The sequence below is a fragment of the Meriones unguiculatus genome, chromosome 8, assembly GCF_030254825.1.
Source record: "Meriones unguiculatus strain TT.TT164.6M chromosome 8, Bangor_MerUng_6.1, whole genome shotgun sequence".
Taxonomy (NCBI): Eukaryota; Metazoa; Chordata; class Mammalia; order Rodentia; family Muridae; genus Meriones; species Meriones unguiculatus.
The window spans coordinates 117,198,583-117,223,141 of NC_083356.1; positions in this window are offsets into that span (position 1 = coordinate 117,198,583).

Consider the following 24,559-nt stretch of genomic DNA (forward strand, 5'->3'; position numbering starts at 1 on the left):
GTGTCTGTCAACAGATAAACAGGTAAAGAAAATGTAGTATCGATGCACAATGGAATTAAAAATTAAGAAAATCCTGACACTTTGTTAAAATCTGTATTAAAAACAACATTGATGGGTTAGAAGACATGCTAAATGAATTAGTCTCTCCACAGAGAGAACCACACAGCAGGCTCTTACTCCTCCACTCTAGAAATTCCATCTGAGACGGACTGGGACAAAGTGGGAGTGAGAAGACTGGCAGATGTTGACCTAAAGACAGAAAGTCTCCACAGTAGAAGTCAGCTCAGGAGATCTGTTTGACAGGGATGGATGATAGCTGGTAACAAGGTGTCAAGTTCTGAAAATTGCCAAACAAATGTCTGGAGAGTGAGAGCTGTTGACACCAGATATTTCAGAAGGTAGCATCAGGGTGGGGTCAGAGGGGCTAAAGAGCGGCCTTCCAGACCTCCCTGGCAGCACCGTCCCTCCACCTGAGCATGGGGCAGCCCCCCCAGATCCCAGGGCCTTACGTAGACTGCTGACATCAGGCCTTCCTCCTGTGATCTCAGCAGGCCTCCATCAACAAGGCCATTGTTTTCTGCAGGAAGACAGGTTGATTTTCTGGACAAAGTAGTGTGACCCTGACAAAAACATCCAGTTCCTCTGACCGGGTTTCCAGTTCCCTTTGTACTGTTTGCAAATTCACCAGGGTAGACACCAGGTTCTCAGGAGAGAAGACTGGCTGTGCCATCCTCCTTTGGTAGTTGATGCTGTGAAACTCAGCTGCTGGAGGCTCTCGCTAGAGGGTCAGGCAGGCAGTTCCTAGACAAGGGTGTATTTCCAGGTTAAAACACAGATTTCAAAGACCTTGTCTATATTCTGAACAAGTTTAATACATAAATAATATCATTTACATGTGTAATGCCATTGCTGCACAAAACATCTATGAATGGAGCCCGTGTCTTCAGGCATCTTATGTAGTAGTGCTGATGGACAATATTGCTTAAATAGTATTAAGTTAGCAGACACATGAATGGTGTACTAAAACTACATGCGACTCTGGGCAGGTCACCTGAATTCACCGTCAGTGTGACACAGGTAAGTTTGATCTGTGGTCTTTGGTCATCAAGCTCAGGAGACACAGTGCCCAGGCAGTCATGTTAAAGGGACAGGTGGATGATCTGACTGGAAGTGGAATTTAGAATTTTGCCGAAGTCTCTAGTTAATGGAAGGTAACCAACGGCTCGCTGGGTGGTGGAGTGTGTGGGGAACACTTTGGGGGTTTTTGATTATTCTTGCTTCTGTTATTGTCAACATGCTTTACAATACGGATTCTGAAATGATGACGCACCTGCTTGGGGTAGGAAGCCAGGTTTTGCACATTGAGCCTGATCCTACCCAGTTTTGCTTTGTGCGTGGGTTCTTTCGAAGCAAAGCTGGTAATCTTGATTGTATAGTAACACCTCCCACGTGAAACTAACTGGAACTGAAGAATGACCTGACAACTTGATTTAAGTCTAGACATTGTTTTGCAGCCGTAAGAATGAGACGTTCTTTTCTCCCTCCAGACCTGTATGCATCATCTCTCTGGAAGTGGCTGGATAATCTTCCTAGGGTAAAATGAACCTTCTCGGGCCTTATGTCATCTTTGTGACCCTGTGATAAAACAAGAAGAAACACAGCTTAGGAAATGGGTCATCTCAGCTGAACCGAATTTTAGATCTGGATACTCGGGGTCATAAAAAGAAGGACATTACAAGAAGAGGGGTGGAGGGGAATCCCTCCCAGCGCCGAGCTGGTTCCATGGCTCCTAATTCACTGTGAGCTTAGGTATGGGACCTATCTTTGAGGCTTCGTGTGTTGGGTTGGCTATGAACTGAATCTCTATTTCTGTGGGAGGGTAGGAACAAATATGCTCTATATGCATATATGTGTATATATACGGATAACTTTTATGTGATAAGCAGTATGTTAATATTTTGTGTGTGTCGACTCAGTCATAACAATGCTACACAATTGTTGCATTTTTCAAAATTCCCCACTTACAAAGAGAAGCACAGGAGGTTAAGTCAACTGTTTGAGGCTGTACCGAGGATAAGGGTTGGGGGTCTAGTATTCAGATTCTGACTCCGACTTCAGAGCTGAAGCGACTCCTAGGAACCATTTTGACTCTGGCAAAGTTGATTAACCTTTATGTCCGATTCCTTTGTTTTTAAAGGGCCATAACAGCACTTCCTGCCTCCCTCGCTCTGAGAAGTGCTCAGAGATTAATGGCAGTGCGTGCCCATTCCAGCCCTGTGGGTCTCCCCCTTTGTGCAACAAGCTCCCTTTGAAGTCGATAAAAGGCTGATGTGTGTGTGAAGGGAAGCAGGGTTCTTGGCCAGCAAGGAGATGTGTAGATACTGAGAAAACATGTATAAATCACTTTTATTTTCTTGGAAAATGATCTATACAAGCATCAAGTAGCACAAACTGGAGTTTTGTATTTGAAGATAACATTCTCCCAAATGCGAGCTTCTCCTTTGGACTTGACAAGCCATGGGAAGGTTCCCTGAGGGAGTAATTTTATGTTCTGCTCAGGTAACCCAGAAGCTCTGCATGCAAAACCAGGCCTTAGTCACCTTCGTTTTAACAGGCTCATTTTCTTCTCGTTTTCATTCACTGCTTTACTTGTGCCTAGGTCTTGGTACAATTAGGTGCTCAATAGACCTGACTCAGGGAGTGGGCACTGAGAAAATTAGGGTTTGTGTACATATTCCTTGGTTGCTTACAATCCTAGTGAGGAAGGCTGCTGAAAAGGTTAAACGGTTTTTTTTTTTTTTCCAGGGCGTGGGTGGGTAGGGTGAAAAGGGATTTCCACAAGAGCATTAAAAAAAAAAAAAAGCGTAAGCAAAAGAGAATGGAAGGAATCAAGGCTGAAGGGTGGAGGCTAGGAAGTGTTTCTTGACTGGGGGAGGATTGTAAAAACCTAGAGATTGCCTTTCAGAGGCACAGTTGCCATATTTCTCTGTAGGCTTTAAGTCAGACAAAATTCCACTAGTGTGTAGGGAGAGATGGGGAAAGGAAGAGAGAGGTAGTCCTCCTTTGGGGAACCTGTCAGATTTTCTAACTGGAGCACAGGATAGCAAGGATGTGTTCACTATCTCCAGAGCTCAAGGAGCACGCGGGCACACTTTCTACGAGGGGCCTGGTAGACATAGCCTGTATCACAGGAAATTGTGCCAGCTAAGGTTGCTGGCATGACATCCTAATGTCATCCTAATATTGAGTAAATGTTCACAGGCAGAAGACCGTCTCCAAGGGATGCACAGAAGGCCCCTTTTTCTGGTGTTAAACTAGCCGGTGTATCAAGCAGTCCAGACACGAGATGAACTAGGCCAACTTCTTGACTGCTGTTGTTTCTAATCTGCTTTAATGTTCACAGGGCAGAGGAATGCACAGTCTGTGCAGAAGGCCCTACTTTGTCCAAGTCCCATGGATCCAAGTCCACTACTCAGGAATATTTTATTGCTGGAATTAATCATTTCTGAAATGAATTCATTTGTTCCTTCAGTTTCCTTGTTTTTCCCTAGGAGGATAAAATGACCACAGTGATCTCCAGTTTGAATGACAGTGGAGATGAGTGATTTTTCAGTTTCATTTTCTAATTAGTCAGTTAGTAAATCCACGTACTTCATATCTGCTCTATTAAAGTCATTACGCTACAAGTAAATTCAGTCTTTAAAGACTAACCTAAAAGTCCCCATGCTTAAAGACTATAGGCAGGGCTAATATTAGAAATTAATAAAGGATGTAATTTATTCTTTATTAAGAAATAAAGAAAAAGTGAGTCTTGTAGGCAGAAAATAATTTGACAGAAAAACATGAAAGTTCAATCTTAACACAAATCTTTGATAGTAGGAACATACAGTGCTGATTTCAAACAATAAAAAGCAATCTGCCTGAAGACAGTGACCAGGGAAATTTAGAAAAATATAAGAAATGAAGCGTTATCTATCTTTGTTATTATTCAATGGTTTTGGCCAAAGGAATCAGACAAGGAAAGGAAATAAAAGATAGAAGCATAGGAGACAAACTTGATTGTTTTTTCAGATTAGAATAAAATCAAAGACTGCTATGAATAACAGAGCAGAAAACTGGAGAAAAGTGGGTGGCAAAAACATCCAATCTGAACACAACAGCCTGCTCAATTGCTTTTTAAAAAAATTCAGAACTAAAAGAATCTGGTAGAATGGAAAATCTCATTAATAATGTGGCAAGATAAATATCTGTAAAACTAAACATTAAGAAAATGTTCTGGAAAATGTGGTTCAGTGGTTAAGAGCACTGGCTTCTCTTCTGAAGGACCGGGGTTTAATTCCTAGCACCCCCACGGTGGCTCACAACTGTTGATAACTCCAGTTCCAGGGGGTCCCACATCCTCTTCTGGGCTCTGTGGACACTGCACACATGTGATGCACAGACATGTATGCAGCCCGAACATCCATACATAGAAAATGAAAGTAAACACCTGCCCCAGAGGAAAAAGTGCAAGACCTAGGTTATAAGAAATATATACAACCTCACTACAAGAAATAAAAGAGGAGTTTGGCAAATGGAGATAAAATTAAAGGATGAATAGAGACACATAATGTTGTGTTCGTCAAATTGTGAGACTAAGAATTGAATGTAGTCAAGGTTCTCATGGGCATTTTTTGAAACCGGAAGAAATTGTGCACTCCATTTGCAGTAAAGATAGTGTCACTCAGAAAAAAAAAAAAAAGTCATGAGAACGATGCTGTAAGAGAGATAAACACACACTTTGAAGACCCACTAATTAGAACAGCATGATGTTGGCCATAAAAATTAGAGGTAAATTAATGGACTAGAATGGAAATCTGCCAGTGGTCATCAGAATTTAGGGTGTCATGGAGACAAAGTAGAAGGATGGCTTGTTCTAAAAGGTGGCAGGAAGCTAACATCCAGGGAGAAAATTGAGATCCTTGGCTCTCACTTTATGTCAGAAAAAGGTATTGGTGTGAGAGCAGAAGGAGGGATGCCAGAAGAAGACATGAATGTGCCCACCATCACGTCCGTTAAGTCTGTGATGGAAATGTGGTGACTCCAGATCTCTGGAAGTGGGCACCAATGCCATTGGCATCTTCTTCTGTTCCTTGTCCTCTCTTCTTGCTGCATGTCAATACCAGTCTCTCCCATGGATCAGCTTCTTGAGGTGGGGATTGAGGGCCAGCAACTCTTTGGCACCCATCTTTCGTCTCACTGATAGAGAAGCGCTGAGCCATCAAGCACTCTCTCATATCAAGACAGAAACAATCCAGAAAGCACTCAACTACCCGCTGGTTTGCATTCTACGCTGCACTGGCCAGGCCCTGGGCATTTGTTGATGCAGATTCCATTCCATGCTAAGCGAGTGGCATGTTACAACATGACTTCCTGAATCGTGCATTAGAAGGAGCAATTTCCGGAGAAGCACATTGTGCCATGCAGGCAAAGATTAGATTCCATAGTTTTGAGCCTCGGCCCTAAGTTTAATTTAACTTTTACAAAAATCCTCCCTTTGCAAACAACAAGAAACTGGGTCACACTAGAGCCTAAATAAAGCCTATAAAAACAACGTCATTATTTTTAAATGACCTTAGAGACTTTAGGGTGCAGAGAAACTTTTATCTTCTCACACAGATGGATGCCCCTCTACCTAAACCTCAGAGCACCCTCCGCTGATGGACAATGTGCACTCCAAAATCCTTTTATTTTGTTTAAAATAACATATTTATGTAACATTTTGGAAACCACAAGGGAAAAAAAATGTTCATTTTTAAATTTACTATCCCAGATGCCTGTTACCCCAGATGCCCAGGGGCATGCCAGTGACTGATTCTGAAAGGACATGAACTCGCACACGCTGCCCTGCTCTTCTCTGCAGCAGAGATTATGATGGCTGAGATTAGGATGTTCAGTGTTGTCTCGTCATCGTGGTCTGTCAAAGAAGTGAAATCTATGTGTGGGAGCATTCTAAGGCTGTCTTACCACCAACAAAGAGACACTCCAATTCAGATGATAGGCAGGAAGATCAAGTTAGGGCTGGTAGGCGGGGATTCTGGCCTAAAAGCAGTTTGAGGGAAAGGTAGTTCGTATGCTTCAGCTACTCCTCTATGTACGGTCTAAAAGAGGTGTATTTTATCTAGCTATGGAAGTAGTAAGTGCTCTCTCTCTTGCCCTCCTCCCCCCTCCTTCTTTCTTCCTCTCCCTCTCTCTGTGAGAAGGGTTTTTCAAGATGGAGGAATTCTGATTTTATGGACATGATGAAAGTCTGAGGAGCCTGGCAATTTTGGGTAAGCCTGTGCCTGGCCGAAGCCCTCAATCCAGCTTTGCATGAACCACTATGGCAAGGCAGGATTTGGGCCTCTTCCTCTGACTTTGAAAACAGGGACTGCTCCAGGCCAGAGATGTCAGTGTATATAGTTAACTGTTATGGATCTTACAATAAAAATTTGTTGAAGGTCATTAAACACTCATCTCTCTATGTTTATTACTTTGGTCTTTTATTTGTTGGTAGACATGGGTCGTTTGATGTCAATTACCACCACACTTGGCATTTTATGCAGTAAAGGTCCTTATGGTTCTTGATGGGTAAATAAACAAGCCAGTGGAAGGCTGTAATGGCAGGGTCCGTGGGCTACTGTTGGCTTAGGGGCCTGCAGCAAGTGACCGCAGCTTCTGCCGCTGTGTCTCCTGTGAGTGCTGCCTCGTGCTGGGCTCCAGGGCCACGACTTGCTTCTCTCTTCACCAGCCTGCCTTCCCACAAATGCCGCGGTGACCTTGGCGATGCCGGGAGGAGGCCAGCATAGCTGCTTTTTTTCTTTCCTTTCTCTCTTTTTTTTAAAACTGTCTGTATCGGATGTTGCTTCTTCAGCACTAACCACGGAGAGAAATGTGTCTTGTTCAGGGTGACAGTCATTTCTCATAAGGATTGTGGTAGGGTATTTTATTTTGATAAGTCATTTAATTTAGAGTGAGCCTTTTTGGATCAAACACAATTGTAGGTGCTTTTGCTCAGCATCTTGTCTTTCTATAGACATGATTAGATGTTTTCTCATCTGACCACCATGGTCAGGAAACCCAAGACAATATGCAAGTTACTCTTGTGGGAGTGTGTACCTTAAATCTTTGTTAAATGTTCGGCCCTCATGCTATGATACCCTTCTGACAACTCTGTAGGCTAATGAAGTGCCCATTGTACAGGTGGGGAAACTGAGGTCATCATCTGCTCAAAGTCACACAACCCATTAGAAGCAGAACCAGGTTCTGAGTCAAATCGATCAAGCTTGCCAGATGTAGCCTTGGTAACCTTTCTGAACAGCTTGAGTGCTGTGATTTCCATGCTCCATGCATCAGTTGCTCATGAAACAATATTAAAATGGCTATAAGACTCAAGACAGTTTTCAAACAGCGACAAACCACGCTTAACACATTTTATTCTTATATGGGATGTTGCAGAATGGTACTCCATCATGGCATCATCATCATGAAGGATCCAGCGTCCTTGTCTTGTTCATATTGAAGGGCATTGATAAGAGAAAATTTGGTTTTTAAAAAGCTCAGATACATCTCAGCAAACATGGTGCATGATAATGAGATGTTGGTTCTCTTGATGCCGTGAAGCTGGAAAGGGAAAGGGTTAGGTCGCTTCCGAAGCCTAACTTTAGAGGCAGGTGTAATGAGCCGAGTATGGAGGAATAGGGAGCCTGCCCACGTTCTGGTGAGCGCTTAATTCCTCCCTTTGTTATGTCCCATCTGACAACGATGCTTATTCTTTGGATACTCAGTCATGTGCTAGTCATGATGCATTAGTATTTGCTTCAAAAGAAAAGGCCTAGAAACCAACTGTACTCACTCATTCATTAGATTTCTTAGCTACCTACTAGCTAACAGCTGGCAGAATCTGTGGTCTCAAAGAAATAGGTAATTTTGAAATAGCACCTACTAGTCAAATCATACATGTCTTTAGGAAGGGAAAGATGGCTGTGACCACATAAACCCTTACGAGGATGGGGCCTTACTCAGGAATGCTCAGACATACAGTTGGTAACTTCCTCTTGGATTTCATCCCAGCCTTGTGTCTTCAGACCGGGAACTCTGCCCTGCAGATGGTGGCTTCTCTGTGTCCTTATCACCCTTCTCTGCAACACTCACTGAACATAGAGAAGATGAACTCAGAGAGCTGTGAGGTGCTGAGCAACAGTCTAGCCTGTTATTTACAGGCCTCTTTGGCATATTTATTAGAACTGGCCATTTCGTGAAAACATTTTGCCTCTAACATTAAGTATAAAATGTTATTTGTCAACAGGTGATGAATTAATCATCGTATTTAAATTCCCTTTGTGCATTTAGGCGTATTAACACGTCTAATGCACTTCGATTTGAAGTGTAAATCTTTGGTGCACTATTCAATTACTCAATACAACTCAACCTTTTCTATCTACACACAAAGCTCACATCCCTATTAAATAATATTTTTATTTTCTAAAATAGTAAATGAAAACATAATGTAACATTTACTATAGAGGCCCCTACACACATACATACACACACACACACACACACACACTATTCTGTGATTGACTGATGCCAAAGCTTTTATGGTATCAGCTACAATAATGTATAGGTAATACTATAAAATAATTTTTTTTCCAGCTAGATGAACCAATGAATTTTATTGGGGTTGCTTACAGGAATATGAGTAAAGAGTTACTTTCAGGAGTAGAAATAACTCAGGCAGATACATCAGCAAAGCCCACCCCAGCACAGTCTGACAGCTGACAAAAGCTGGGAACCGGAGCACCCAGCACAGCCTACAGGCAGCTCCACAGGCTGGAAAGCATCCTTCTCAAGGGATTTGGTTGGTCTAAACAGCTTCCATGCAGCGGGGCTGGATTCTGTTTCTTTCAGGCAGCTGGTTTGGTCCTATAAAATAATTTCAATACCGAAGCCAAGAAATTATCTACCCCATCAATAGCATGTTGACATGTATCTCCAAAGGGCCAGGGAGACTGCCCTGCTGGCAAAGTGCCTGCTGTGCCAACATGGGGACCAGGGTGTGGTCCCCAGCATCCGGTGGGGTTTCCTGTGTCCATAATACCAGCACTGGGGGGGGGGGCATATTGGGGCTTGCTGGCTAGATGGTCCAGCTGAATTGGTGGGCACCAGAAACACTGAGAAACTCTATGTCAAAAATTATGGTGGAGAGTAATTCAGAGAGAAGCCCAGCACCAACTTCTACCTTCCACAATTACATGGATACACACCTACACACATATGAAAGCACATACAAAACACACACACACACACACATGTATCTCTGTGTACTTGTCTGAAATCTATCTTTTTATCATTCCTTAGATAAACTGCTTTCTTTTTTGATAAACTGCTTTTTAAAGATCGCAATTCCTTAGTAATGTAATTGCATATTGAAAACAAGGGACAGCATTAAAATATTTAAATTTAAAAAATTTAAATTATGTTTAGGTGTGTGTGTGTGTGTGTGTGTACACAGTGTACATGCAGGCCTGAAGAGGGCATCAGATTCCCTGGAGCTGGAGGTATGCACTGTGAGGCACCTGAAGTGGGTGAGTCAGGAAGCACTCTTTTTTTTCTAAAGATTTATTTACTTATTATTTATACAGTGTTCTGCCTGCATGTACACCTGAACGCCAGAAGAGGGCACCAGATCTCACTATAGATGGTTGTGCCACCATGTGGTTTCTGGGCGCTGAACTTGGGACCTTTGGAAGAGCAGAGGCATCTCAAGTAGATTTATTTGTATTATGATATAAAAATATGTAACATTTTGTCATTGCCATGACAAAATACCCGACAAAAGCAGCTTAGGAGAGGAAGGGTTTATCTTGACTCATACTTTGTTTATCTTCTTTAGGTGTACATATTTTAGTATGTTTATCCTATCTTATAGGTCTATATAAGTGACTATCTACCAGGTGTGTCTTTCTGCTCCTGGGATAGATACCTCACTGAGGATGATCTTTTCTGTATCCCACCATTTGCCTGCAAATTTCATGATTTCCTTGTTTTTAATTGCTGAGTAGTATTCCATTGTGTAAATGTACCACTATTTCTGTATCCGTTCCTCTGTCGATGGACATCTGGGTTGTTTCCAGGTTCTGGCTATTACGAATAAAGCTGCTACAAACATGGTTGAGCAAATGTCCTTGTTGTGTACTGAGCTTCTTTTGGATATATGCCTAAGAGTGGGATAGCTGGATTTTGGGGAAGTGCTATTCTTAATTGTCCAAGAAAGTGCCAGATAGATTTCCCCACTACTAACATAAAGTACCTTTAACCAAGCTGGTGAAAGACCAGTTTGAAAAAAACTTAAAGTCTCTGAAGAAAGAAATTGAAGAAGATATCAGAAGATGGAAAGATCTCCCGTGCTCATGGATCGGTAGGATTAACATAGTAAAAATGGCCATCCGGCCAAAAACAATTTACAGATTCAATGTAATTCCCATCAAAATACCAATGCAATTCTTTACATATCTTGAAAGAAAAATTCTCAACTTTGTATGGAGAAACAAAAAACCCAGAATTTCCAAAACGATCCTGTACAACAACAGATCATCTGGAGGTATCTCCTTCCCTGATCTCAAGCTGTACTACAGAGCAATAGTAATAAAAATGGCATGGTACTGGCATAGAAACATAAAGGAGGATCAATAGAACTGAATAGAAGACCTAGAAATAAACCCAAACACCTATGAATACTTGATTTTTGACAAAGAAGCCAAAATCATTCAATGGAAAAAAGAAAGACAGCATCTTCAACAAATGGTGCTGGTCCAACTGGATGTCTATGTGCAGAAAAATGAAAACAGATCCATATTTATCAGATGATGCTCTTAACGGCTGAGCCATCTCTCCAGCCCATGAAGCACTCTTAACTACAGAACTGTTTCTCTAGCTTTAGCTTAATAACTTTTTTTACATCCCAAGCACAGTTTTCCCTCCCTCTGAACTTTTCTGAAGTTTTCCCTCTTCAGAAAAGAGCCAGCCTCGATGGATATCAAGCAGCTATGCATATCAAGTTTCAGTAAGACTAGGTACCTCCTCTCTTATTAAGGTTGGACAAGGGAGCCCAGTAGAGGGAAAGGGTCCCAAAGGCAGGCAACAGAGTCAGAGACAGCCTCTGCTCCCACTGTTAGGAGTCCTACAAGGAGATCAAGCTACACAACTGTTACATATGTGCAGAGGGTCTAGGACAGCCCCATGCAGGCTCCCTGGTTGGTGGTTCAGTCTCTGTGAGCCCCTGTGGGCTCCTGTGAGCTCCCAAGGGCTCCTGTTTAACAGCTTAACAAGCAGTCAACTGCGAATTCTAACTAGACTGTGTGTGTTTTGTAACAAAATGCCTTTAGCACTGTTTTCTTCTTAGTATTCTAGGGAAATGCCATATCCACTTGTTGTCCTTACAGAAATCTGGACTGGCAAGTAGAGGATTCAGGTTCAGGTCTAACTGGCCACCTAAGTTCCATGAACTTGGCCACCCAGGCAATGATTTAAGGTTGTGTTTGTTCTTCTAGGAGAGATTATGGCCCACTTTTCACCAGATGGAAGTGTTTTATATACCGTAAAGTATGTTTAAATGGAGGTTGTCCACAATAACTAGATGGTAGGATTTTTTTTCTAAAGATACTGCTCACTTAGGTTAGAAGACACAGGAAAACAATTTCAACTGACCAGAAAACTCTATTCCTGCTGGCTAGCTTTCACAGGGATGGAAGATGCAGTGGCTGGGGGAGAAAAGACATCAATGGTCTGACCTTGCTCTTGACCCTGAAGTTATAATTAGAAACCAACAAAACAAGATGTAGTTACTGGTTCAATAGTGGCAATATGTTTTGGGAATAACCAACTGCTCTTTTGATTGGCTGTGAGGCCCATTTTACCAGGAGTAAATTCATGCTTCAGTGCTATTGTAAACATAGCCAAAGTCCATTGCTAGGGAACTCACAGGCCCAAAGTGGGGACCTCTCAGTATTGTTTAGTTAAAGTGTCATGTTACCAAAATGCCTTTTAAATATTTATGTTTATATTCATGGATTTGTGCTGCCCTCTGTCACGGTCAGTGACGCTTCCTCCTGTAGTGGGTAACGGCCAAGGAAGAGACTCAGAATGGCCCAGCGTGCTGAGGATGAGTGGGTGAGCACTCAGCCATAGATATGACATTCGTACTGACCACCTTCCAGGGCTCAGGAAACACTGCTGACCAGGGGCCAGGAAGAACTGAAGAGCTGGAGGATGGGAATCAGTGCTATGAGATGATGTCCTCTGGATATGACATGGCCACTGCACACATGAACTCATAACAGCTGTGGATACCTGCACAAACCTGTACAAGGTCAGGCCATGTAAAAAGCCCAGCATGGAACACTCGAAGGTCCCACTGCTTAATGAAGACCTGTTGGCATTTGATGGCTGCTGGAGGAGGATTATCCTTCCTTGGAGATCTGGTCACCGATTTGCCCATGGCTCCCATGGATGATCCCTCAGCCATGAGCATGTGGGCAGCACTGTTGGACTCAGTAGGTTATTATTATTTTTAAAAGAGGAATTGAAGCTGACGATGAGCTCTAATGATGGCAGGGGGCCTGGGGAAATGAAGAGAGGGAATGGGGGTGGGTGTGATTAAGATGCACTGTAGACAGCTATGAAATTTTCAGGGAATAAAGAATGTGGGTCTAGAAGTCAGCTACAGCTGACTCGAATGCCTGCTTTTCAGTGTGTTGAGTACACATTTTGGGGTAAGGTATTTGAATGCAAGAAGACCCCGTGCACAGAGCTTTCAGGAAGATTGTGATAACATTCGTGAAGAGCTGGGAAGGGTCTGGGGAGGTGGAAATGCTCACGTGGTATATATTCTGCATGCAGCAGCTATTTTTATCCTCTCGGCTTTCAGGGTCCACAGATGTAAGCAGATGGGCTCAGCATTTTGCAGAGTGAGGCTGTGTAAAATAAGAGCAAAATGGAAGGGTGCATCTGTGAGCAGCCACAAGCTCCTGCTGTTCTCTGTGGGGACAGGCCTGGGGAACAGCAGCTGTGCTGGTGGAGTCCAAGTGACAACACAAGCTACTGTTTGCTGTGAATTCTCATCCACTGAGTGCATCCTTGAATAGTAGCATATAAGCAAACACTAAGCTGCCTTGTTCTAAAGCATTAAAGAGACCCTTGACGGCATGGAAGGCCTCCCCCACCCTTTGCTGAACTCTTCTAATAGAAATTGAACTTTATGATGAGTTTTCGTTAACACAAAGGTTAAAAGTTCTTCAGTAGTCACTGAAACGAAGGTCTTCTCTGAACTACATGCCAAAGGGGCAGGTGTGGGCCACCAGCATTTTATACAACATTCCTTTGCTATTCTGTAGACTCATTTATACACTCAGAATGCACAGAATATGTAAGCTATCTTGAGTCACTAAGGAAGATTTGTGTTAAATAATATTAACGTACTTTTACAGATGGGGAAGTTGAGGTTGAAAGACTTAAAGTAACTTATCCTTGTTCAGATACATAAAAAGCAGAGGAGCCAAAACTGAACTCAACTGTGTTTGAATTTTGTAAAAAAATGCCTATACATTTTACCATATACTACCCACAGCTAAATAATTCATCCACAGTCAGATGAAGTGGAAAGATGTCAACCCCCTTTGTCTTGTGTCTTTGGGTGGAATATGTAAGCTGTGTGTAGAGCATGGCTATCAGCTCAGAGAACCAACTGGATGTCCACGTTACATGATGGAAAATTCAACATATAATGAAACACAGAAAAGACCCTTCTTTCCTTAAGAGTGCTCAGAGTAGAAAGTTTAGTTTTATCCTGTAACATCAGAACTCATGGTTTATAATCCATTGGTGCTGTTTTAAAACGTTTTAAATAAGATGAGGAGTCATGTAAACTACAAAGGAGTAACAAATAGAATTCTTTTCAAATGTAATGTTTAAGGAAAGAGAATAGCACATGAATGTCTCTGACAGGTGAAGTGAGTTGGGCAGAGTCTGGTATTAACCTGTTTACCTACATGCTCACCTCCGTCATCTTCACACCTGCATCCAGGCAGTGACATTCAGCAGATCCTCGCTCCTCTTGATCTTCTCTCAAGACACTAACCTGTCCACTGAAGAGACTCCGCTAATGTACAGAGCTCTGGTCCTAGAATTTGTCTCAGAGGGAAATTTCCTGTTCTACACTGTAGACAACTAAAGCCCTGCCTGTTGGGCTGGAGAACAGAACTGTGTTTTCAGGAGCACCCAAGGCAAGAGCTGACGGAATGATCATATAGGAAAGGCACTCTGGGCTGTAGAGCACTGATAGACCCAGAGCTCGCTGTGCAGGCATAGATCAAGTCTCAGTCAGCATGGAGGATTCCTGGAGAACGAAGCACATTTCTTCTGACACAGTTCTTAGATCAGTCACTAGGTGGTGCATACATGGGAAGGATCAAAATATCACGGAAAAGGCTTCGTAGACTAACAACATCAACACTTGTGAAGGAGGAAACTTAGCTAATGAGATGCCACAGAGAGAGAAGGGACAATTGGGAACTTACAGCCTGAAATAAACCAAGCTGACTTGCTTGGTAAATAAATATACCAACATCTAGCATAAAGTGTAACAAGTCTCAGAGCTTAATAGTTTAATAATTAAAATGTTCAGGGGGCATTTAATCTTATTAGGCATTCAGAGGATCACTGGGGTGGGAGTGGTGGGGGGAAGCCTCCACTGACCTGTAAAATATAATTTGACTAAAATGTATTTTAAAATTAAAAAAATACAGTGACTGAAATAAAAACTCTAGGTTGGATGACTAACAGAATGAAGACAAACAGATTAAAAAGTCAGTGAGCTTAAAGACAAGCCAGTAGAAATTATTCAGACTCATCTCTGTGGGCTGTGTGCAGAAACAAAGGACGTTCATTTGCAGCATCTAAAGCAGTGGTTCTTAACTTGTGGGTCACAACCCCTTGGAGGGGTCAAACAACCCTTTCACAGGGGTCACATATCAGATATCCTGCATATGAAATATTTACATTGTGATCCACAACAGTAACAAAATTACAGTTATGAGGTAGCAATGAAAATAGTAGATGGTGGCACCACATGAGGAACTGTTTTAAAGGGTCGCAGCATTAGGAAGGGTGAGATACATTGATCTAAAGAATTTGGAAGTCAGAATTTCTATTCTAATAAGATGAAAAAACAAAACAAAACTAGGGAAGCTAGAAATTGATTCCCTCTGCCCTGTCCCCCAAACCGAGGTCATGGATTAAACGCTACCCTGAAATCTAGAAAGATCTGCATAAAGATATGCCTTAGGTCTATTTGGGGGAAGCCTGTGGAGTCTCCCACAGGTGGGATCATGCAAGTGGTAAGCTTCAAAGAGAAAAGGAAATAGAAGAGGCTCTCTGAAATAAAGCAGAGGATGTGGTCTTGAAAAAGTTTGGGAAGTCCCTCAGACAGAAGAGGGAAAGTAAATGCCAGAAACTCAAGGAAAAAAGAGAAAAGAAAAGAAGAATGTCAGCTAAGTAAGGAAGAAAGATAAGGAATCTTTCATTTTAATGTAGAATATAACTTTACATAAATAATAACGATACATTGGAAATTACAGCATATGAAGGAGTAAAATGAATAACAGCAACGTCTCAAAAGTGGGAGAGAATGAGGGACTGTAAGAGAGAACCCCTGCACATAAAGGGGGTATTTAGTATTTGTGTTATCATTGTCTCAGATGAAGAAGAGGAACAATCTTTGAAGCAGCTGAAGGAAAATCATACATTACTTATGAGCAACAGTGATTGGCATGACTGGGCATTTCTCGTCAGAAACCATGACGGCCAATATCAAAGAAGGAAAACTTTACCCTTTTCTATTACTGGGCTGCACTCTTGGTTGAGTTCATCTCTTCTGATGCTCTTGCTGCTGATTGCTTTGCGCATCTTAGAACCAACTTCTTCCAACACTGACTGAAGGTCAAACAAGCGCTCAGAATCCTCCAGGCTTTTGGTAGGAGGCAGTGTCTACCAAGACTGCCAGTTGTATGGACTTAGAATTTCCAGGTTGTTTGCCTCTCTGGTACGAGACAGCCATTGCCATCATTGGACTACGTTGACTATGTCATATAAGCCAATCTAATAAATTCTCTTTTGGTATGTGTTCATTTTGTTGGTTCTGTTTCTCTATTATACCCTAGCTTCTGTCTAGGTCCACACACCCACCTTTTCTTACCTGGAGTGCTGGAGAACTGTGCCATCCGTCACCAAGCACCTAGCCCCATCTAGTTCCCTCTTCCACACGCTGTCAGACATGTCTTTCTAGGGAGGGCTTTGGCATGGCCCTGCTTCTGGGATAAGCTTCCTTATACCAGGCATCAGGCCACTTGGGACCCAGTTTGTATAGACTTCTCTAGGAATACCCCTCCTGTTTGCACACTATGCCTTGGCCTTCTTGAGCAACCTCAGCCCTTTCAGTGATGAGAACCATGTGGGGTCTCCACCCACAGTTTAAGAATCAGGGCAAGTGGAGATGGTCTTATGAGACCAAGCTCTCAGTGTGTGGATCTCCAGCTAGATAGCATCAGCATTGAATTGACTTATAGGCTGAACACTGTTGGGGGAAAAACTTCACGTTTTGGCAGTGAAGTGATTTGTTTAGTGTTGGCTACATAAGAAAATGACAAGAACAACAACATACAGCCTCTGCTGCCTTCTAAGGCTTCTAGGAGGGATGCCAGGCCCCTGTCCAGAGGTTCAGTGCAGCCTGCACGTGCTGTGTCATAGCCCTCCCTGCAGCACACTGTCACTATTGGTGTTTTTATCTGTCTGCATTATCAGTCGCTGGGTTACCTCAGATCAGGGCTATTATTTCATTTAATATTCCCTGCTCCTAGCATGTAATAGGATCTAAATATTTAATGAAATTAAAATAAAGCCACCTCAATCTTTTTGAAGAAGACAGAGCATGCATGAAGATATAAAGAAAAGGCTGCTACGAGTGCCTTATATTTTCCAGAATAACCATAAATACCTCTGTGGCAAGAATGGCTTGTATGGAGGAGAGTTTGGAAAAGTCGCTTCGTGATAAATGGAGCTCGGGAAATGAAAGCAACAAGGGAAAAACATCGGTGGCAATTTAGTCAATATCAGGTTTTGAAATTTTATTCATTCGAATGGGTGTATATTGGTGCTCAGTGTCATTTTAATTTGCATTTTCTAACAAGTAATTATGTTAAGCATCTTTTCAAATGCTTATATGCCATCTGAATATCTTCTTTGTCTTTTCAAAACTTTTGCCCACTGAAAAATTTTCTTGCTCATTTTCTTATTTGTAAGTTCTGAAAGTTCTTTGCATATTTTATTCACACATAGCTTTCTTAAGGGCAATATAGTGGTCGTCTGAATTAGAACAGGCCCCCTGGGCTCATATGTTTGGATACTTCATCTCCAGTTGCAGGAACAGTTTGGAAAGGATTAGGAGGGGTGGTCGTGTTAGAGGAAATGTGTCAATGGTTTTGAGCCTGAATTCCCAATGTGCTGTCTTTTTCTGCCTCCTGACTGAGGGTCAGGATGTGAGCTCTCAGCCTTTGCTGCCTCCAAGCTTTTGCTCCACCAGTGTGGACTCTAACATTCTTCAACAGAGAGCCCAACCAAATGTTTTCATTGATAAGTTATCTTGGTCATGACATTCCCCCCCCCCCACATTATTAGGAAAGTGACCAAGACACACACTGAGTTACTTTGAGTTTTGAATGTTGAATGAGCCTAGATAGCCAAAATTTTGTTGTGATGTCCTATTCTTTTTATGTACTTCTACATTAGAGGTTCTAATACTTTGCTGGTATTTCTTGTGCCACTGAATGTAAGGGTTAGTGTAAGACTGTTTAATTTGAAAGTAAAACACCTTCTAAAACACAATGGGTTACATATGCTCATTTTTTGGAACCAGACGCGTTAAATGCTTTGAGCAGCGCTGGCGAATGGCAGAGCGAGCCTTTGAAGCCAGTTACTTTGCTCTAGAGTCTGTATCTCTAGCCACTCAGACCTGCTGTGCCTGTGGGAGATTTCAGGAAACACTGATGCCCAGCCTCTGGTCAGGGCACTTTAGGTGACCACCTCTGCAGCAGGCATTCAAATCACAGATTAGTACAAAAGAAAGGCGTCACTGTTGTAGGGCATGGGCTGGGGATCCAAATCCCAGCGCTGCCGGGTACTGGCCGTTTGAGCTTCTTGTGTGTTCTTTTGTTCCTCTCCTACTAAATGCAATGTTCCTGCTGCGGTATCATTTCATCGCTGTGAAGGCTGCTGTGCTTCTGAAAATAAATCTAGCAAGAGCTTGATGATAATGTATTGGGTCATGTTTATTAGCAATACATATTTGATGACTAACTGGCTACACAGTCACCTACTGACGCTGACTTGCGTGTTCTGTGTCTGAAGGTGCATTTTAAAGGTTCTAAGGATGTCTCACTAGTAGAGACAATGCATTGGTAAGACACAGCAGTTCTGGATAACGTGAAAATAAATGATGCATCTTCCTGAAAGGCTGCAGTGCCATCTTAGGAACGGGCAGCACCTTAGGAGAGTGAACTCAGGTGTTACCCAGGCTCCTCCTAACTCTAGGGATGGGTTTGAGCCAGTGTTTGCAGTCTTTCCCAGGAGTTCTATATATTCCTGAGGGGGCCATGTGGGCAGAGGAGAGGATTTGCTTTCACGAGGACACTTCTGGCTTCCCTTTCTGGGCCCGTCCATTGTAGAGGCTCCACTCTGCAGCCTGATGCTGCTGCTGGAGGTGTGGCTGGTCCTTCCTTTAACTTTTGACCCAAAGAAAGACTTTCCAAGGCCGGTGTTCAGCACACTTCACGTGAGCCTTCTCTAGACATGTGTGTATTTTACGTCATTCAAACAGCTCTAAGCCAGAGATTCTCATCCTTCCTAGTGATGTGACCCTTTAATACAGTGCCTCATGTTGCGGTGACGCCCAACCACAAATTTATTTTATTTTCACTTCATGACTGTAATCTTGCTGCTGTCATGAATCATAATGTAAATACCTGTGTATTTGATGGTCTTAGGCAGCCTCTGTGGAAAAGTCATTCAACTCTCAAAGGGGTCACAGTCCACAGGTTGAGAGCCACTGCTTTAATCTAAGTTCTGTGTCTCTTCTGGAGGCCTTTCATCCACACAGGCCACGTTGCCCTGTGTGCCTCCTTCCTTAGTCACTTCATCTCTGAATACCTGTCTCTTGCCACCTTCCTGGATTTCCAGTCCCCTTTGATTTTCCTTTCTCCTTTCCTTGGAAAGCAGCTCAACTCTTTCACTGTCTCAGCCCTTGTGAACCCCGATTCTCTGGCTTTTCCATCATCCCCTCAACACTTATCCAGGTATGGTCCTAAGAAAAATGGTTGACTCTCTTAAAAAAAATAAAAAAATATAAAAAAAGCAAAAAACCAAACCAAACCAAAACAAAATATGTTGTGCTGACTGCCAAGATCCTGTTCATTCCTCTCAGACTACAATTGTTATAAAATGCTTTGAGATCCTTTTATGCTTGTTTGGTGAGGTATTTTATCGTTTTGACTAATTGCATGAGGCTATAAATTTAGCCTCTGCAAAGTTCTGCACCAACATAAAGACAACACTGTGCTGGAGATCACAGTACCTACCTGTAAGCCCGAGGTTCTGGGTTTGATTCCTTGGTACCACAAAAGCACAGGAAAGTCCCAGCATCATTTGCCAGATGACTCCTGGCAGGAGTGGGAAAACATGAGAATGGATCCAGTATCCAGAAAACAGAAAACAGAAGCTAAAAGGCTGTTTAAAAAGACAGGCCACTCTCTCTGGGGTTTTAAGGCCTCTCCTGCTCTTGGCAGAGACGTCTGTGGTCACTGCTGCTTGGCCATTTCTTCTTGGTGACAGGCCTGCTGTTGTTCCTCTCCCTTCCCCTGTGCCTTCTGAGAACTCCCTGTTTGAAAGTGGGTCAACGGCTTGTTTAAAAGGTCAAAGAGAAAAGCCGCAGAAATGCTAGCAGAGACGAGGACCGGCTGTTCCTATGGTCAGAGCTTTGGGGATGGACAAGTTGACATTGGACAGGAGAAGGCAGGTCTGTTTAGTTCAAGGTGCAGGAGGAGGAGTGAATAATGGGAGGAAAAGATGAGGACTGTGGCTCAGGATGACCCCCTTCCTGGGTAAGGAAGGAGGTCCTGACTCAAGCGAAGCATTCCAGAAGCATAGAGACTAGAGGATGTTGGAACATCAAAGTTTGTTCTCATTTTCCAAACAACTCTTTCCTCCTTCTCCCCTTCCTGGCTTTTCAGGGTTGTCAGCACAGTTCTTTCATTTAAAGTGAGGCCCTGGCTATTGTAGAGGCAACTAGGTTTCTATTCCTGGTCTTGAAAATTTACACAATGTGGCATAGAAAGGGAGTGGACAGAGTACCCAGGCCTTACCTCCACAGGCCCTAACTGTGGAAGCCCAAGGCATTCTCAGCCTCCCTTCAGAGGCTTGACTCTCTCCCCCCTGAAGCCACCCAGCACCTACACCCAGCCCCAGGGAAAACTTCACAAAGCTTGCTTTTGCCTTGGTATACACAGTCTGTCTCCCTTGCTGCCAGAAACAGCTCTTGGGACTCATCTGCTTAATAACCACATCCTTATTAAGCAAGCAAACAAACAAAAACCACCACCTGGAATCTACTTTGTTGTCACTACAGTACAGCACAAAGCTTTGAGGTCACCACGTATGCAGCTAAGTGGCAAAGTTCCTCAGCCCTACCTAAGGGTTCTTGTTTCCATTTTACTGTTAATTCTGAGTTCCCACAGGGGTGGGTTTTATTGTGGCATTTCCCACGTTTATTTCATTGTACTTTCCCCCTATTCATCTTCCTCCTTCACCTGCTCCCCAACTCCCCCCTGTTGGTCCCCTTCCTCCCCCAGCTGGTCTTTCTTCTACGTTCACTTCCTGAGATTTCTTGTTGAACATCAAATCAATTTCTTGCCATGTCCTGACTGTGGACAGCGAGGGCAGGGAGGAAGGAAGTACCCTGCCACATGTCTTGCTGCGCTGTTTTGGCTGTTGAACCGTACAACTTCCTGGATGGAACCCCTTGTCAGATGTATGGTTCAAATACTTTCTCCCTCGCTGCTCAAGGTCTCACCACTGTTGATTGCTTGTTTGTAAGCAGACACTCTTTACTTTGATGCAATTTGCTTTGGGTGTGGTTTTCATTTTTGCCTGCACTACACACACAGAGAAACACACAGAGAAACACACACACACAGAAACACACGCACACAGAAACACACACACACAGAAACACACACACAAACACACACACAACCATGCTCAACGTCTTACATTTCTTTTTGTTTTAGAAGTTTTATGATTTGGGGCATTATATTTCCACTTCATATGTTAATGGACACAGGTTATGTTTGATTTTGCCAGCTCCTTAAAAGGAGTCTATGCAATGCATACATATAGTCTGGCCACTCAGAAGGTGGACACAGAAGGATTTTGGAGGTGAGGCAGGGAGACCCTATCTCCTACACAGTGAGACCCTACCAAGGCTTCACAACAATTCCAGGGATCCAATACACCCTGGCCTCTGAATGTATACAGTGTACGTCACACGCACATCCCTGCACTCGAGCACATAATTATAAAATACCCTTTTAAAAAGGAGGAGAGACTTGATACTAGAACCAAGAAACTCCACATCATAAAGCTGTCACAGATGCCCAATGTGACTAACACAGTAAAAGCTCATTTTCAACCATCGAAATCATTCAGAATTCACAATGTTGGTAAACATTTAACCAAATAATTAACCAAACTCAGACTCATAAGAAAGCTGTTTCTGTGAGGTTGCTGAGGTACCCTAGTAACTCTGCTGGTCACAGAAGGAAATTGCATCTTCTTTTTCCTTTGTGGCTGCTGGTATAGCTTATTGGAGCTCTTTCATCCAGAGGTGGTGTTACCGAATGGTCCCTTATTGGAAAAGTCAGAATGGAGACGCTCAAAGCAATCATCTTTTCTTTTTTTCTTTTTTTCGTGGATGTAAGCCTTATTTGAACTAGAATCTTTAGGAGTATCACAAAAGCTATATAGTTGAACCCATAAAAACAAGCACGTGTGAACACACAACACTTGCCCTATTTGGGCTACAGAGGGTTCATGGACATCATCAGACCTATTAGTGGGTCCTCCTGGGTTCCAGGGAACACAGATCAAGAACCAAAGGAGTCACTGAGCCCAGCATGCATGGGCTGCTGTCCAGCACCCCACCCCCTTTCTGTTTCTCCTTCTCCTTTGTTGTTGTTTTCATGTTTTGATTTGTTTTGCCATTTATTTGATCAGTAAGCACAAAATTATTCATTTCCTGGGGATACCTGCCTGAATGAAGGGGATACTCTCCCAAGAGAAGGGGATAGAAAGCCTGCTTGTCATCCATTCTGTCCCTTTTAATTGATGTGGCACTGTAGACTCCATCAAAGGGCCAGTATATGAGATCTGTTCATTACAGTGGAAGCCTGCATGGTGTTCCACATCGCCAACAAATCTGCAGATGCTATAGTTAAGGAAAAGCACAAAAACGTCCTGGGGGCTTTGCGGGGCAAAGGTCACACTTAGCTCTCCTCTGTTCCCTTAATGAGTGGCTGTAACTGGGAAAACTCTAAGGTGGCGTGACCCTTAATTTGGAAACTGTTGTCACACCCAACTCCTTTAATTCACATTTATGTCAGAAGATTATAAACTTTGATCAAGCACTTTCCAGTCCTCCCTTTGCTTGGTAATGAGTCCCAATATTAATATCATGCTAGCAATCTCTTAATGGCAGTGCCAGGCAAGCTGGGAAACAAAACTAAGGAACGAACATTGCAGACTTCTCAAAGAATTCCTACAGCCCAAAGAAGAAACCTCAAGAATCCTACAGTTTATTCCTTTAAAATTCAGAATAATAGTATGTCCTCATAGTGATGAACCATAAAATCTATTGTTTTTAGTCAGTCATTTTATTGTTCATATCCCATTCTCTGGTCCCATCTGAGATGCAGCTATAGCTTTGTTTCCGTGGTGGAGATTTATTTTATTTGGAGGGGAAGGGTCATTTCCTTCTAGGCCCTCCTAAAGATCGTTCTCAAAACCTAAACAGCATATTTTTCATGTCTTGGTAGAATGCTTCTAAGTAAATAATAGCCATTTGGGATCAGGTTTTTTTTTTTTTTTTTTTGTCCCTTGTTGATATTTGGTGAAAGAAAAAAGGAAAGAGAGAAAAATAAGGTCTCACAAGGTGTGTGCATATAACAATGTCAAGAGAGTTTTAAGGAAATTTTAACTCCAGCGGGGTCCTCATGGTCACTCCTTGAGTGCCCCACCTTTAAAGCGTTCTTTTAAGATGTAAGAACAAACCGAAAGCAATTAGCTAAGGAGGCTAGGTAAAGAAGCTGCCGTTGTGAGCACTATCTGCAAAATGAAAGGACTTTCAGGACCAGCTTCCACGGAAAAGCTTTTCACTGTTCAAACCACGTCCTGGTGTCGTTATCCGAATCACCTCTGGGAGTCAGACACACACCTGTGATCTGCTGGAGACTCAGCCAAGGAAGCAGCAATCCTGCTCGCTGCTCTTGGCTCTGCTGCAGTAACCCGGGCGCTCAATTCTGGAAGTGCAGAGAAAATTCAGTAGTGAGCTAAGGTTACCGCTCCCTTCCACAAAGCAGAATAGCTGGGGATTGAGCTCTCAGGATGGTGTAGTTAACTGTGTAAGGGTGGGCAGAAACTCTGTGGGAGACAATAGAGAGGGGTAGTGCTCGGAAGGCTATTCAGCAACGCTGTTTAAAAAACGAGAGTAAATGATGCATAGGAAGAGCAAGAAATGGTAGCTGTCGTGTTTAAACTAAATGTTTAAGCCGCGGCATGGCCGTTGGAATAATAATGTCCTGGAAAGCAATATTTAAATGTATCCATCATCATTTAGGTTTTAGACACACAGTTAAATATTATTGATCATTTGCAATTGTGTGCATCCGTGTGTACATGTATTAAACTGAAAAGTAGCAGTGGCATGAAAAGTATAGGAGATGAAATGCAAAAATAGTACTTGAGTTCCTAATTACCAGTTTTTAATTAAGAAAGCCACAAGCAAATTATAAACATCCAGTTTATAGCATTGCAATCTTAGAGGCTCACACTCATGAATATGGTAATTTTTTATTTTATGCCCTCTTGAGATGTCTTGTTAAAAACATTTTATTGGGGATCCTAAAATTCAGTAAATTTGAAGCCCTTGGCACCTTGTAGATAGTTAAAGTTCTTCAAAAAAATGTCAGCAATAAATATTTGGCAAATATAAAGAATATGCACATTTTCCCAAGTGGGTGATTTTTTTTTTTTTTGGTTCTTATAGTCAAGTGATGACACTGCAGTTCAGAGTGTGAATGCATATTGATATTTTATTCCAGAAACTGCGTGGATGGCTGGGAGAATAGTGCTTCCCGGGAGTTATTTTTATGTGGGCACCTGG